The sequence below is a fragment of the Eptatretus burgeri genome, chromosome 2, assembly GCF_056783735.1.
Source record: "Eptatretus burgeri isolate ZD-2024b chromosome 2, Ebu_testis_v1, whole genome shotgun sequence".
Classification (NCBI taxonomy): Eukaryota; Metazoa; Chordata; class Myxini; order Myxiniformes; family Myxinidae; genus Eptatretus; species Eptatretus burgeri.
In genome coordinates, this window is record NC_140962.1 from 148772216 (window position 1) to 148789613 (window position 17398).

A 17398-nucleotide genomic window follows, 5' to 3' on the forward strand; every position below is an offset into this window, starting at 1 on the left:
GACCTCAATACCACAATGATCTGAGAAGTGGTCCCAGATCCTCCAGAAGCCCTAAATCCCAACATTTCTCGAAATAAAGAAATAATCAATACATGATTGCACGTAATTTTCGTGACCCACCGATGTGTGGCCAGGACCATACAGATGTAGCTCCAGATGTGGATCCCTCAGATCAAAAAGAAAGCAACATACAAGGCAAATCATACAAGGCAAATCATACAAGGCAAATCATACAAGTCAACGTCCGTCGCACATATTCTACCAGGAAATACATCGACAACACTCTTAATGACCGGAGGGAACTTGTGGCTAAGAAGTACAGCCATTCCATCTTTCTTGCAGACATTGCTACCAGAAAAATGTGAGGGACCTGACCAATTGTTGTGTCGTAAAGTACTCCAATAATGAGGAATCCAAAAATCTCCAACGGTTTTATTTGACCGAACATCGGAACATAACAAGCTTTGTACTGCACACCTCCTGACCGCTCACCCCGAACTCCTTCCTCCCCACACCCTCTCGCATCCAGTCTATGCACAACACCACATATCCCCCTTCCTTTAACCACATGCATCATACCGTATCTCAATGGAAAACAATAATATCAATTAACTAGAAGTTGAAATGTAGTTATTGCTACAGCATGGATTAACCATAAAACAAGTAGTAATCAACATGGTGAACAGTTTATATTGGCCTCATTTTCTTATTCTCAAAGGACTTTGCATTACTTCATCACTTAATCTTGAGTCCAGACTGGAGGTTTGCGAATTCTGGCATCCCATGTTCTGATGTGTTTTGCGTTGGTGGTGCGGTGATGTCAGGAAGGAGTGGGAGCTCGGCATCGCCTCTTGCATTCCTTTGACAGGCAGATGCTACATGAGACGTGTTCCAGATCCGTCCATCGGACAGTTTGTATGTGTGAGATCCTCTTTGCTCCATAACTTGGAGAGGTGCTGAAAATTTGGATTGTCCTTTTCGGAGGATGTCAGGTTTCCCTCACTTGGACGAAGGAACCACATTCAAAAAGTTCACATCCTTTGCTCCACGGCGTTTGTCAGTGTACCCCTTTTGCTTGTTCTGGTCCTCTTGTACTCCGAGCGCCGTGTCTTTGTGTGACGGTGTGTTGGGCTTTAGCATCTGCAAACCAGACACATATAGCTTGGTGTGCATCTCTCTCCCATGAAGCAGTTCATCAGGTGATCGCTGTGTTGTGGCATGTCGAGTTGCCCGGTATGTTTGAAAAAAGACCGTTATAAATGTTTTCCAGTCTTTCCCTTCAATGTTAGCAGTGAGCAAGCTTTCCTTTAAGCTTTTATTGAATCGCTCAATTTCCTCATCCGCTTGTGGGTAGTACACTTCTGACTTCCTGTGGGTAGTGTCTCTGTCTTTCAGAAAGGTTTCAAATTCCTGAGATGTGAATTGTGAACCATTGTCAGACATCAACTCTTTTGGGTTACCTTCTCTGCTAAAGACAGTTGACAGGAACTTGATCACTGTAGTGGAAGTGACCTGGTAGATTAAGGCAATTTCTGGCCAATTGCTAAAGTAATCAATGAGCGTGATAGGGAAACGACAATCCAGTGGCGCATAATCGAAGGGCTCCACTCTCTCGATTGCCAATTTCTCCCAAGCAGCATCGTGATAAGGAACCGCCTGTCGTGGTGATGGGTGTGTCACAGCTGTCTTGTCGTGATGCTGGCAAGTAATGCAAGCTTTGATTGCGGACTCGACGTGCGTGTCCATTCCTGGCCACCAATACAGATCTCTTAACCGCTGCGTTGTCCTCACTATGCCCTGGTGCGTAACATGTGCTAATTTGATGAAATGTGGTTGTAACGCCTCCGGGACAAGAAGGCGGTGAGTACCTCTCATCACGCAGTCCTCTTGTAGTGACAGTTCAATTTGCAATCTGAAGTAAGGAAGGAAATCAGGATCCAGGCCTTTAAAGTTTTAGGCCAGCGTTTTTTAAGCAATTTACGCAATTTTGTTTGAATGGGGGCAGGAAATACAGGCAGTGTTTAATTCTTCAGCTGTCACCGCAGTGAGGGTCGACGTGAGCATGACAACCTCAACATCATCCTCCAGACTGGGCTCTGAAGTAGGTAGTGGAAGGCAGGCAAGACAAACAATCAGCTGTAACGTTTTCAGACTGAATGTCATAATTAAATGACAGAAGCCGCGTGGTCCATCTGGCCACATGCATTCCAGCTCTTCCCAATCCTTTCGTGGAAAGCAGTGCAGTGAGAGGACCGTGGTCAGTGCGTAAAGTGAAATGTCCACCCCAGAGATAAGTTCTTCACTTCTCTGTTGCCCACACGCATCCAAGTGCTTCCTTTTCCCCAGTGGAATATTTTCTTTCCGTGGAGCAGAGCAAGGTGTGAGGCAGGGGCGCCAGCCCAGAGGGGAGAGATGTATTCCATCAACCTGCAGATGAAGGCCTTGTAAGAGGATAGTAATTCTGATGTGTGAAGGAAGGACCTTGTTGGATGGAACATGCTCATCGGTGACGTAGAATTAGGCTGGGGAAGTGTACAAGGTCACTCGCTGTTCCATGGCGTTTTAGCAGTTGAAGTTCCGGCTGAAATGCCTTGATGCTGTCATTCGGCCGGTTGATGAGTTGCCCATTTCCTTGCAGTTGCAAATTCAGATTATTGCGCTGAACAGTGATCTCGACAAGAAAAATGAGGTCAGAGCCATTTATCAAAAATGTTTGAGCACTTTCCCTCGACTCAGCCAACGAACCTCCTGGTGGTTCAACACGTCCCCATGTTGTGCATTCATTTCTTCCAACATTGATCTGAACTGTCAATGATTTAGTGTTTTTAATTAATCAAGTTTAACCTTTTAATCATGTCACCTCTCAAAAACTGGATGATGTTGCATGTAGCTGTTCCTGTATTTTGCAGTGTTATTTTAAAACTTTCCCTTCGCTCTCTTCCGTTTTATGATGACATAATCCATCCATCCATTGGGACCATACTCTGTGCAGAGCGTTGGTGCTGCCTAAGCAGTCTCCTTGGATATTGGGCACAATCCTGAACGGGTCGCCACTCCGACACAGGATACAAGCAAGCTGGCACTCATTTTGCAGACCTCGGAATGATGACAGGCAGAGTCAACCCCAGCTGGTATTAATTGAACAACCAAGTGGCATTTGAACTTGGGATCCTAAGATCCCAAACCCACCAGCCTAACCATTAAGCCAACACCAGGCATATTTCATAATGTCGTCAGCCCATGTCTGCATCCAACCAGTGGCGATTCCCTGTTGGTTGTAATTCGTGTTGTGCCACTTTCTCCCAAGGTAACCTGCACCGATTCAACACCTCAGTTAAACATTCAAACATATCAGCCCCATTATTATCTTAAGTGACTTCATGCCACCAATTGTTGTCACTTCAAATTTTTCACTGAACCCCTTCGGAAAATCAAATGCTTCACAGAATCTGACGTATGTCAAACACCGTCAAACACTTTAGCTTTTGTACACACCTGCCCAGAAATGTCCTGAGACATGTCTTCAATGCGACATGGTATTGTATTTCGATAGAGACTGATGCTGGAGAACAGATCCTTCAGAAATGTCCTGATACAGAAATTTCTTGAGAAAATGTGTGAATGGCATACGTTGGCAAACATTTCCAGCGGTCTTTCACATCTTCATTGATTGGAAACGGTTTTCCACTCATACCGATGACTTCGGTGATGCTGGAGCTCATGCGGAGCCGTGACGCTTTCTTGAACAGTTGAGCTTCTTACAAGTCATGTTGGCACCTTGTCAAGTCTCCCACTGGTGTATGCTCCCCCAAAATCCCATCCCTCAACTCAAACTGTGTTACTACGACTCTGCCAAAGACAAGGCAGAATCTCTAAACTCTGTGTTTGCCTCTCATATACCCAAACCATCCCACTCTGTTCTTAAAGTACCCTCATCTCACTGCAAGAATGAGAACAGCTGTACTTCCCTTTGCTGATCTGGAAACTATTACACAATGGTTTGGTACATGGAACATGTCCTTTAATCATGTAAAGTCTCACATTCTCACCCAATTGCTGTTGAAGGATTGTCAAACTAGCTCAGCTCTCTATTTCCATGGCCATCCATTGTAAGAGGTTCAACGTGTTGAACTTCTCAAATTCACCATAAGCCATGCCCTGTCCTCGGCTGACTACGCAGCACAGTTGGCCTCCAAAGCTACAAATTGGGCATCCTCCGTCGATCCAAGTCTTTCTTTGGAAAATCAGAGCTAATCACAGTGTACAAGGCCTTTGTCCATCAACCAGTAGAGTAATGCTCTCGGCTAAGACTTGCCCAACCACGCCGACCACACGTCCTGCCCCCCCCACGCCCCCCCTCCCAAATTATATTTGTCTCCTTTGCATTCTGTGGAATCTCAAATACTCAACATTATTGGAATCCTCCATGATGATGTCAAAGCACGAAGTTTCATCCTGTCACATCACAGGCGGATTGGTGGTCATTCTGTTTTCTCCCATCTATTCTCCAACATGGCTCCCTCTGCTTTCTCAATCCTCCTATTCTCCACAGCAACTCCCGGATGCACGTGTTTCTCTAATAACCATCTCCCGGTTCATCTCCCAAAATCCAGGCTTACTGTGCACCTCAACTCTTTTATTCCTCACTTCTCCTGTCTATGGAAACACCTTCCAGATTCTGTTCGGTCTCACTCTCTTCCCTCCCGGACTTCAAGCTAACAGTGCACCTCCATCTCTTATCAACTCAAATTATATATCATGATCTTTATTACCCCCATTAACCTTTCCTGTGTTATTCAAATGTTGATGATATTATCTCCCATCGATGAACACATCACTTCCCTGTAAATGATGTGAACAAACCCACCCTGAGTCCATGACAGTTCTGTTCACACCCAAACTGGAAATAATACAATACACTACAGGTTTTATGTTCACCTCTTCTTTATCCCCTCACTCGACTTTGTTCAACCTCAATATTCACACCTGGACTTTCACATTGATTATTATCAAATGGACCAGAAGAGTGCTTTGTAAACTTTAACAACAACAAGGTTGAAGTCCTGTGGTCTGAATGTGACTGGTCAGGGTGAGTTGAAGGTTTGATTCATAAAAGATAAAGAAACTTTATGTAATATTTTTGTGATGATAATAATTTATACATCATTGCTACAATGTGGAGTGAAGAAGATCTAAAAGTGCTGTGGACTTTCCAGAAAATCAGGTAAAAACAAAGGATGGAGAATTTGTTGCTGGATATGACAACAGAAACAACAAGGTGAAATTGGCACAGCAAGTCTGACGTCATGACATTCCTGTGTGATGTCATGAAACTGACACACCTGTATTATTACTTCCTTGAAGGGCCCAATATCCGTGCAGTTTGAAAACACCTTCATCGGAAGAGGTAATGCCAGTCACTGGTTGTCGGATAACAGATTATTATGTGATTTTATTACAAGAATTGACATTACAACATCTTCACAATAACAAAGGAGGATAAATATTCAATAAATGTGACGTTTATATTATGTGGTCAACACGAGGCTTCAGAAGATCACGTGAAAACAAGGGAAGGTGAGTTTGTCACAGGATGTGGCAACAGTAACAACAAAGTCGATTCAGCACAGCAAGACAAACCTACCTACCTTCCCACCTTCCCACCTTCCTACCTTCCTTCCTACCTTCCTTCCTTCCTTCCTTCCTCCTTCCTCCTTCCTCCTTCCTCCTTCCTCCTTCCTTCTTCCTTCTTCCTTCTTCCTTCCTTGCTCCTTCCTTCCTACCTTCCTTCCTTCCTCCTTCCTCCTTCCTCCTTCCTCCTTCCTTCTTCCTTCCTTGCTCCTTCCTTCCTACCTTCCTTCCTTCCTCCTTCCTCCTTCCTCCTTCCTTCTTCCTTCCTTGCTCCTTCCTTCCTACCTTCCTTCTTTCCTCCTTCCTTCCTCCTTCCTTCCTCCTTCCTTCCTCCTTCCTTCCTCCTTCCTTCCTTCTCTCCTTCCTTCTCTCCTTCCTTCTTTCCTTCCTTCTTTCCTTCCTTCTTTCCATATAAGTGCTGATTCATCAGTATTACTTCAATGAAGGATCTAATATCCGTGCAGTTTGAAAACAGTTTCATCAGGAGAGGTAATGTAAAGATGATTCAGTTACTGGTTGTGGGATAATAGATTATTACATTATTTTATTACAAGGATTGATATGAAAACATCTTAAGAATAACAAAGGAGGATAAATATTAAATAAATGTGACGGTTACATGTAGTTCACACTTGTGTTTGGTCCCGAAGTGTTTGTGTACCAATGTTTGATATCAACCTTATTTTACAATAAGTTTACATTTACCTGTTTTTACCAAGTTTTAACCCGTACAGATGTATGACGGCAAGTTAAAAGGTTTTTCCTCTTTCAACTCGTTGGATGGCGGTCACGTGATTTGGCGGAGAGGGGGGGGTGCTTTCAAGTACTTCCGGTTTTTTGGTATCACCTCTGGTTCTGAGTTCTTGTATTTTTGGTATTGATCGGTAAGGTCCTTATTTTCACTCTTGGGGATCCCCAGGGGATGAGAGTATATGGAGGGGGTACCGGGTGAGGATGATTGGGCGCCCTCGTCAAGAAGTGTTAGAACTTCTCGAGTGTCGGCCATGAGGAGGGGCAGGCCCGGTGAGGGAAGTCGTGAGGAGTCGGAGGTGCGGGAAGGGGTGAAGGATAAAGAGGAGCCGGGGGATAAATTCCCGATTATAATTTCGGCTGTGGAAGGGTCCAAGTCGTTAATTTTCAATAACCCGATAAAATTGGCTACCGTAATTGGAAAATAATTTGGTGACGTACATTGTGCAAGGAAACGTCGATCGGGTGACCTTCTGATCCAGTGCAAATCAGTGTCCCAGCGGGAAAAGATTCTGAGAGTCTCTCTTTTCGGGGATATTCGAATATCTGCTCACATCCCCAGGTCTTTAAGGGAATGCCGGGGGTAATTTACGGGATTGACCTGGAAATTGATATGGAGGTTATCAAGAGGCATTTGGCTGACATGGGAGTAGGTGATGCCCGTCGTCTTACGTCGGTGAGGGATGGTGTGAAGGTCGATACCACATGTGTGGTGTTGTCCTTCTCCATCCCGGTCCTTCCCCCTAAAGTGTTCCTGGGCTACCAAGCCTTTCCTGTTCGGGAGTATATCCCTCCCCCTTTAAGATGTTACAAATGCCAAAGATTCGGTCATACTGCAGCATCCTGTCGGTGTAAACGGCGTTGCAGCAAGTGTAATGGGGATCATGAGTATGAGAGTTGTACGTGCGTTAAGATATGCTGTGCCAATTGCGGTTGGGAGCACAATGCAGCCTACAGAGGTTGTCTGGAATTTCAAAGAGTGGCCCAGATCCAGCAAGTGAAAACCACTGGGAAGTTATCGTATGCGGAGGCGGTGCTCAAGGTCTCCAAAATTGTGTTGCCAGTCAAAGAAACAAATAGGATTACTAAAACTCCAGCTCTGGTTAAGATACAAACAGTTTCGGTTGGTTGCCAGACGGAGACAATAGATCAGGATTGCCAAACTGAGGATTCAAGTGCAATGGTGGTTTTGAACATTTCTAAATTGGGGTTCATTGGATTTATTACTGAGGTGGTAAATTGCACAGCTGTTGTACAAATGAGATCGGAGAAGATTAGCATTATTACTTCAGCAGCCTGCAAACATTTGGGTTGGGATGGTATTTCTACCAAGGATATTAATAAGATATTTAACAAGACGGGCAATAAAAAAGAGAGAGAAACCAGTCCTGATGCCAAACAGTCTCAGGACCTAATGTAATTTATGTTAATAATCCAATGGAATGCTAAAAGTCTAGTGGCGCACGGGTCCGAATTTGAAAAATACATCTCTGAGTTGTTAACTAAACCGGATATTATTTGTTTTCAAGAAACATGGCTCAAGGAGCATCATCGATTCCATATGCCGGGGTATACCCTTATTCGGAGGGATAGAGCTCGAGGTAAAGGGGGTGGGTGTGGCATTATGGTGAAATTTGGTGTTCCCTTCACGGAAACGGAAGACATTACGGAGCTGGAGTGTATTCTTATCAAGGTCCATGGCTCAAGGGGGAGGGTTACAATTATAAACTTCTATAATCCTTGCCAACCATTGATGCACAAGAGTCTTCAGGAGGTTTTTGGAAGGTGTGAGGGGGTGGTACTTGTCTGTGGCGATTTCAACAGCCATAATATTCTCTGGGGCTCCAAAAACACTGATAGGAACGGTGATATTATTGAGGATTTGATCGATGAATTCGATATGGTGATATTAAATGACGGACATGGAACATGTATAAATCCATCCACAGGGAAGATGTCTCCTCTGGATCTCACTCTTATTTCTTCAATAGAAGCTGCGAGATGCGATTGGGAAGTCCATGATGACAACCTAGGGAGTGATCACTTTCCTTTGATCACAAATCTCCAATGTGAAAGGGGTTCTGTGGACTCACTCGGTCCGGCTTCTTGGAACTTTTCTAAGGCGAATTGGGGTCAGTTTTCAGATCGATGTGTCAGGGAAGTGAAGGAAGAGATTGGTGTTCACAACATAGCATCAATAAGAATATTGTTCAAATTATGTATAACATTGCTTGGGAAACAATCCCAACCTCAATTCCTTCAGGGGGTAGGAAAATTAAGGTCCCCTGGTGGAATGAGGATTGCAAATTGGCAATCCAGGGAAGATGGGTGGCTCTAAAGAGACTTAGGAAAACCCTCAGGTTGGAGGACGTTATAGAGTATAAGAGGAAAAGGGCGATAGCCCAAAGAACTATAAAACGGGCCAAGTCTGCCTCTTGGAAATCATTTTGTTCATCAGTTAATCTGGATACCACCGGGCGCAGTGGCGTGCGCCTGTAATCCGGCTACTCGGAGGTTTGGGTTGGAGGATCGCTTGAGGACGGGAGCTCTGCGCTGGGCCGCGCTAGGAGAGGGTGTACAACAGCCCGGAATCATGGCGAAACCCAATCCTTATCCCTGGGTCGGAAGAGGCGACCGGGGTTGCGTCAGGAAGGGCATCCGGCGTAAAACCTGTGCCAAATCAGTATGCGGATCATAACGGATGATCCGCTTTGGCGACCCCTCACGGGAGCAGCCGAAAGACGAACAACAACAACAACAAGTTAATCTGGATACCCCTATCAAAACTATATGGGGAAGAGTCAAAAGTATACAGGGAGTTAAGTCGGGAGGGAGATCTTTTCCAGTGATCATTTCCCAGAACATAGCCCTGTGTTCTAATGCAGACAAGGCAGAAGCCGTGGGCAAATTCTTTTCTAGTAGTGAGAATATCATAAAGGATGACGTTTTAGAGGCTCGTTTTCCCCAAGTTGTAAGTCAAACCAGGGTGATCACCTATACAATTCTGCCTTCAAACCCTTCACTCAATCTTGACTTCACTATTTGGGAACTGAAGCAGGTGATTCGGTCGGTTAAGAATAGCGCCCCAGGCCCGGATCGGTTATCGTTCCTTATGTTCAAACACTTGGAGGATCGGGTGTTGAGAGTGTTCCTGAGTTTCTTCAACAGGATTTGGGCTTTAGAGAAGCTTCCCTGTGATTGGAAACACGCTATTGTAATTCCTATCCTGAAAGAGGGGAAAGATGGCACTGTCCCATCTTCATATCGCCCGATCTCCCTTATCTCAGTTGTTTGCAAATTAATGGAGAAAATGGTGAATAACCGATTGGTCTTCTTCTTGGAAAAGAACAACCTATTGTATAAAGGCCAGAGCGGTTTTCGAAAGGACGGTCCGTTATGGATCACATTTCCGCGCTGGCAAATGATGCAAGGAAATCCCTAGGTAATCAGTAGTCTCTTCTGGGAGTGTTCCTCGATATCCAAAAGGCATACGATCCAGTCTGGAAAAATGGCCTCCTCTATAAACTGAGTAATCTCGGGGTCAATGGCAAAATGTACGATTGGATTGGTGACTTTTTATCGAATAGAACATTTCAGGTGAGGGTTTGCCTGAGCCTCTCCTCTTCGTTTCATTCTGAAAGGGCATTCCCCAGGGAAGCTGCTTAAGCCCAACACTCTTTAGTATTATGATAAATGATGTTGCCTCCATCCGCAAGCTCCATAGCAAGTTATTCCTGTTTGCTGACGACATTGCTATGTGGATTCGGTGTAAAAATCTTGCTACTTCGAGTAAAAAACTCCAGGGCGATATCCTGCTCGTGGAGAAATGGGCCGAAGACTGGGGTTTTAAACTATCAGCTGATAAGTCCAAGTTTATCATATTTTCCCGTAAGAAGAAAACGGATGATATAGCAATGGTAATTAATGACACTTGCATCCATCCATCTCGAGTGGTGTCTTTCTTAGGAGTCACCTTCGATAAGGGACTAACCTGGACCCCGCAGGTGAAGGAGCTGATAGGTAAATGTGCCAAAGGCATAAATTTATTACATTGTCTCTCTGGAACAGAATGGGGAGCACATCGTGACAGTCTTCTCATGATATACAAAGCTAAAATTCGTTCCCACCTGGATTACAGATGCCTGGCTTTCGGTGATATGGCCAAGAGTAACCGATAAAAACTTGAGACTGTCCAGTAAAAAGCCCTTCGTGTATGTTTAGGTGCTTTTACTAGCACTCCAGTGTCTGCCCTTCTGGTGGAAATAGGTGAGATGCCCTTGTCCCTTTGCTGGGAGATGCTGAGAATGAAATATTGGGCTAGATCCATTTCTTCTGGGGACAGCCATCCTGGTAAATCCTTATTTGAAAATTGTTGGGAATACCTGAAGTTAGACAACAACTCCGCTTCCTTGCCTCTTGGCCTGGCCTGTATCAAGTGAGCCAAGGAAATGAAGCTGGACTCCCTTCCAGTCAGCCCCCAACATAAAGTCCCCATTTGGCCCCCCTGGACACTCGAACCCCTAAGTCTCCGCATGGATCTCTGGGGAAAAATGGATTCAGTTAATCCTGTGGTAAAGCACAACCTGGCTATCGAGTTTATATATACAAGTTGGAGTCAATCTTTGCATATATATGCGGATGGGTCCAAAGAACCCTCTCGAGGAAGGACAGCGGCGGCTATATGTGTCCCCGATGTCCGTGTGGTCAGGGCTTTTCGGTTAACCGATCATCTTTCAGTTTTCTCGACGGAACTATTTGCAATCATCCAAGCTATGGAATGGATAATCGAGTTCAATCCTCTTAGTGTAGTTATCCTCTCGGACTCGCTTTCGGCATTACAGGCGCTGGAATCCTTCCAGGGTGGCTGCAGGTATGACTTGGTCCTCGAACCTTGGCATTTGTGTAACATCATGAACTGGAGGGTCTGGTGGTGGATTTGTGCTGGATCCCTGCTCGTGTGGGCATCGGGGGGAATAAGGCCAGTGACCTTGCGGCAAAGCAGGCCCTCAGAATGGACAATGTCACCCAAATCCCCTTGGGATCCTCAGAAATCATTAGTCTGGTCAAAGACCGTATTGTGGGAAAATGGCAATGTCAGTGGGACTCCTGCACAAAGGGGAGACTTTTTCACAAGGTGCAGTCGGAGGTGGTTCCGCTTGTTAAGCTCCCTGGGCTCTCCCGGAGGGACCAGGTCGTGCTTTGTAGAATAAGACTCGGGCACTGTCGCTTAAATGCATACCTCCATAGAATTGGATGTCACCCAACGGGGTTCTGTGATGTGTGCAGAAAACCTGAAGATTTAAAACACTTATTTCTAAATTGCCCTCTCTATGGGGAATTGAGGCAGCGTCTCGTACGGTGTATAAGAGTTATGGGGATAAGGGTGTTGGACCTGCAGGTGATGCTGCGGCGGATGAACTGGGAGCACCCTCAACTCTGTAAGGCGGTATTAAAATTCCTGAAGGAATGTGGGAGACCTATTTAAAATGTATCTGCCTTTTGAAGTGCTATGGCTGTAGGCGGTTTTGATCAGATTCTGGTGCGTGGCGTGGATAGAGCCTCCTGGCTCTGGCAGCGCCATTAAACCCTCAACGAAAAAAAAAAAAAACTAGTTGGAACCAGAACCATGATTTATATTAATGGCTTCAATATTATCACCTAGTTCTGGGAATAAGGTGACACTGTTTTAGAAAGTGCACAGAAAAGGATGAACATCTCTGTCGAGTTTCTTGGTGTAGGCTCGTTAGTTATGGTTTAGGGGTTGGGGGTAAATGTATTGACTGCGTTGAACGAACAAGATGTCACTTTTATCGACGTCCAACATTGGAAATCCTATTGGGACCATTTCAACTTTTCCCAACATTGAGCCAACGTGAGTGTGCATTTTATTGGCTGGAGAGTATTTTATTGTTCCAGAAAAAAGAACAACACTACAAGGAGGTACCTCAAGTGTAACGAATATCCCATGTTTCTTATTCTTAGAGATTTGTTCGTGTTGTTCCAACTTTAAACAATGATGTTGTGTGTAAGAGTGCTCGGAGAGTGGAGTGAAATACTCGGTTTATCTGGTTTTCCTTGTTACATCTCGCATTCTGGTTCATGTTTCATGCTAATTCACTCCTTTCTTCTTCACATGTCATGGGGATGTTTTCACATGAAACAAAATGTTCAGCAAAAGGTTTTTCACGGCAGAAAGTTTCCTAATAACGTAATTCGTTGTGTTTAATGACAATACAGTGAATGCACAAAGAGATTGGGATGTCATGGAATTTGACACGTCCTCGCTATGCTGGTTAAAGTTTTGATTTCTGGGGTGCAAAGGTTAATTGATCGGGTGGAGCTTGGTTAGCACCAGGCCCAAGTGGATCATAGTCCAGTGGGGATGGGGGGGGAGGGGTGCAGAGTGGGCCCAAGTGTCCAGGAAAAAGACCCTTGGTGCCACGTGCCCCAGAAAGGGCCAGTGTGACCACTCCTCATTTTCATAAATGCCAAGGTGAGCCAATGAAAAAAGCCAAGAACTCACAAGGTTTCGGAAAAGCGATGATAATAGAAAACCTATACGCCAAGAAAACCTATAGAAAACCAAGACGCAAAGGTGAACAACGAATAGCCAAGATCTTGTGAAAAAAGCCAAGGAGTGATCACACTGGAGAGGGCACGAGTGGGGTAGGCGAGAGAGCCCCTCAACCTCCCCCAGGATTCAGCTTCAGCATACAGCAGGGTGGATCGGGGTCGAGGTGGGTGACCACCTGCGGCACGGGATACTACATTCATGCGGGTCGCCTACAGAGGGAGCCACACCACCCAGCTGACAGATCGTATGAAGGCAATGACAGAAAACTTGAGGGCGAGGCTCGAACTTGTTAGATCACCAATATGTGGAGTGGCGGGTTAATTAGTTACGTGAAACCGAGTGTTTTTGAAAATGTTAGGATAGATAGGGATGATGCCTCCCCTATGCGCCACTTTTGATGTCTGCAGCCACTGGGATACATTGCATCACAAATTGTTAGTGTAGGTGAAGGCATGCCCCTCCCCACCACCCACCCACACACTCCATCGGGCTACTCCAGTGAGCAAGATAAGGCCACACCGCCTCATCATTGCTATGATCCGTGCCTTTATCTTCCTCCTGGGAGATAGATTGGTTTAAATGGATTTCATAGCCTGGGAGGGATAGCTCAGCTTAGAGAGGTTTAAAGGAGCAGTTAGGTGTGGGATAGTACAGGGCTGAAGCTGTCCACCAAAACTGCCACCACCACATGCACCTGCCAACCACTGTGGAGACCATCTGCCATCCCATACCATTGCAGCCATTTACCTGCCTTCCCAGTTCTGCCTGTCAGCCATGACTTGCTATTTGCTATTGTCAACTATGTCAGTTTGCTACCTGCCATATGCTGCACACTTGCTGTGCCACATTGTACCTATATCTGCTGTGTCATTTTGTTAGACCACAAAGGCCAGAAGACTCCACACCCTGGTTCAACACCAAATAGCCACGTTTCCTTTACTTATTGGACCACAAGAGCCATCTGCTTTTGTGTATTGGGCCACGTGGACTGAGGACTCACCGCTTCTTCAGAGGCCACATGGGCCCTTTGTGCATTTCTGGAGACCCTCCAAGCAAGTCAAAAAACTCCAGTTACGGAGAGATCATTTGGTCCAGTGGAGCACCAGGTGCTGACAGGCCCTGGGGTCACTGAGGACAATTGTAGTGCCATGACTCAGGACCCTAATAGACAGTATTGGGAGAGGGGTCTGATACCAGGTCGGAGGGTGGAAAGACTTCATGAACTTCAATAGACTCTTTGGAGAAAGAAGAAGTAGATGTCCTCCTGTTAAATCCACTCTAATCCCAACCACAAGATTTTTTTTTATTACATCTTGATGTAGAACTGGTTAAGTGCATGCCATAGTGAGTGGATGCGTCGGATTAGCAGAACTATGCATTTAATTAGATGAGGATGAACACTTGTTTTGAATTCTTGCATGGTGGACTTCATGCGATGGCTCCTCCTATTTGGTTAAAGTTGTTTAATATCTTTTACTTATTTCCTTCATGAATGTCTCAACATAATCGTGAGGTATTTAAAATGTGCTATTAGATGTGTATCACTTGTGCAATAGTTGGACAACATCTCCCTTTCCAAATATCTGTTTCTAAAATTATCAATTATTTTGACCACGTTTTTGCCATTTTTACCTTTGTAATCTGTCCTCGATGTTCTTTTAGCATTTTGGTGGGCCTTGAAATCCAAGTTTTAGCAGAAAACACCATCAAGGGGCCTGAGCCGGTGGCAGTAGTTTGGGGTGAGAGTTCAGGATGGGATTGCTCTATCCATAGGACCAGGCAGCAGCCAATAGTAAGTGAGAGGGGAGGGGCGTAGAGCATCATTAGTGAGATGCGTGGCCAAGCTGACAAAAAGTGAGGGTGAGGATGATCGGGGAGGAGAAACTGGGAGACGCCAAGCCACACCTCACCCAGCCGAGCCATGCCTCACCCAGCCAGAGTCGCACTTCTCTCCCTCTCCTCTTTAGGGGCACAGGCGTGGCCAGGACTTCCCTCCACAAAACTTGCTCGGATTTCTGCCAACTCTCTTTTCTGTCTTTGCAAAAGCCCTCTGTCTTCTCTACCATGGTATGAATGTGGCCCCAGTTAAGGACATGGATATTAGTTGAGGAATTCTGTTTGTTTGGTATCGTTGGTGCATATGACTGGTTAGTGGGTTGAGGGACTTTTTTATTATTATTGAGTACATTGCTTCTTGTATATTCCTTCCCCTGCATCATCATTATTTCTTTACTAAGTATACCTGGTTGCAGGGGTGAATTCTTGCTGTAGTGGCACTTTAATTGTTAGTATGACAGACCTGTTAAGGGAAATAATTGTCTGCTGCCTCCACAACGCTTAAAAGACCGCGTCATGTGACTTAGGTTGCTCAGCCAAAATTACATCCAGTCACATGATGCCTATCGGCATGATGCTGGACTGCTTTCAGACTTCCAGTTCACATGGTATTGTGGCCTTTAGACATCTGATCCAGTGAAATAGTCTGTGAAGCGGTCGGCTGTTGTAGTAAGGCCTGGTATTGGTTTAATGGTTAAGGTGGCTGGCTTAAGAACCTTGGGTCTTGAGTTCAAGCCCTTGTTTGGCTGTTGAATTGACACCAGGTATGATTGAATCAGCCAGTCATCCTTCTGAGGTTAGTAAAATGAATACCAGTGTACTCGTAACAGGGGCATTGCATCAATGGCAAATGGCTGAGATTCTAAGTGATTCTTCACTATTGAGAGATAGGACTCAAAAACGATATATATATATATATATATATATATATATATATATATATATATATATATATATATATATATATATATATATATATAATGGTATTTCAAAAATGTATTCGGGCAGATATGTTCTCTTGGATCAGGCATTACAGGGCAGAGGTATGTGCTCTGCCGAGTACCCTTCTAGTTTATATATTTTGTCCTAAAATCTCAGGCTGGGTTAGAATTTATTTGAAACTGCTCTGTCCCTCAAAAAACCTTTTTATGAAGAAATTACTTATTGGGGTTTCTAATAGATAAAGAACCTTCTCTTCAATTAACTAACTCCAACTTTTCACAGAAATTTAACACGTCACCTCCTCACCCAGTGGTGCATCGAGGAAAAATGACGCTTGGGGCGAGATCTCAAGTTTCCATTTTTCTGAAGTGTCATTGGCCGACTAAGCGTGCAGTTGTTGTTGTGACTGTGTGGGTCAGATCTTCCTAGCCTTCAGGAAAAATTTGTCAAAAACCGTGAGCGAAACTCCTTTATCACAGCTTTGAAGTCAATTGACTCGGCCAGTTCACGCTCAATGGAGAGAATGACTAGATTACCGAGCCTAGAGTGACTCGTGGATCTGACGTATGTCTTAATCAGTTTCAGTTTGGAGAAGCTCCTCTCACATGCAACAATGCTCACACACGTGGTGAGAAATGTCCTCTGTATGATGGGTATCTCAGGGAAAGATTCCCTGAATTCTCACTTCACAACATACATAAGGATTCCATTTGCCTTCCAGTCCACCGTTTCCTTCCCAGTGATTTTCTCGTACAGTTTCATGTGTCGACGAAGACAATGAATCTCCCTCTGTATCATGCTGGCGATGATATGGTTGTAAATCTCTGTGAGATGGTGGATTTTCATGACAATGTTGCTGTCGTTTGATAGGTCCATCAGGTAACCAAGTGATGTAAGAGTCCCAAACTCAATGTTCATCTCACTAATCTGATGTCACTTCCTTGTGTAGCCAATCCAATATTTCATACTACTCCCGTTTGATCTCATCATGTAATGAGAGACCTGTGTCCACAGTATGTTCTTCTGCCATTATCTTCTTCCTCCGTATTCACAGCTATGTGGAAATTCCCATTTGGTCACAAAAAATAGCGGCCTTAATTTTCACCTCCTCTACAATGTTATCTCATTCATTTTGCATGAATAAAGCAAGGGCCCCCAACTTGGCAGCAACGGCATCTCACCCCAGCCCAGTCATTTGGAGAATGTTTTGCATGTCATGAATCTCGGTTAACATTGGCTTCCAAAATGATAGGTATATGGTGAAAATGGTCATCGTGCTATTCAACAAAATATCTGCATCTGACTGTGTCCTGTGTCTCAGCTTTTATACCATGAAGCTGATCTCAGGCTTCCGATACTCAATACAGTTCAGACTGTGCAGTGTCAATTGCATCACGCTTGAAGCTTCATCGGGTCTCACAAACTTGCTTCACAGTCTTCCCTGACACAAACTGCTTGAAGATTTTCCAACGGTGAGTTAAGACAGAGGAAAACAAGTAAGTTGTTCGATTGTTCCAAAAAAAGCCACTGTAGTTCACTGTAGTTGCAGTGGATTGTACCCCAGTCAAATTTAGAAAATGTTTGGTGCAGTGAATGAAGACGGCCTGTGGATTGATATCGGTGATCACTGTTGAACGCTGTGGTGAACCCCGACATTCATAGTGG

At 44.7% G+C, this 17398-nt stretch overlaps 2 protein-coding genes and 1 pseudogene across 7 annotated transcripts in view; 2 read left to right on the forward strand and 1 right to left on the reverse strand.

Annotated features, from left to right (window-relative positions):
- Positions 1 to 17398, reverse strand: part of LOC147033509 (E3 ubiquitin-protein ligase TRIM7-like) — a 1095521-nt gene that overhangs the window by 74796 nt on the left and 1003327 nt on the right. The window lies entirely within an intron of this gene.
- Positions 5242 to 17398, forward strand: part of LOC147033511 (E3 ubiquitin-protein ligase TRIM21-like) — a 61390-nt gene continuing 49233 nt past the window's right edge. Inside the window, exon 1 of one of the 6 annotated variants that reach the window (XM_085855487.1) lies at positions 5242 to 5407. The gene's annotated coding sequence lies outside the window, so the exon portion shown is untranslated. Of the gene's footprint in view, positions 5408 to 5460; positions 5578 to 6031; positions 6121 to 6437; positions 6516 to 17054; positions 17206 to 17398 lie in introns of those variants that run through there. The other 5 variants (XM_085855444.1, XM_085855479.1, XM_085855461.1 and 2 more) reach the window with 5 other exon arrangements.
- LOC147033512 (signal recognition particle RNA) lies at positions 8854 to 8994 on the forward strand (annotated as a pseudogene).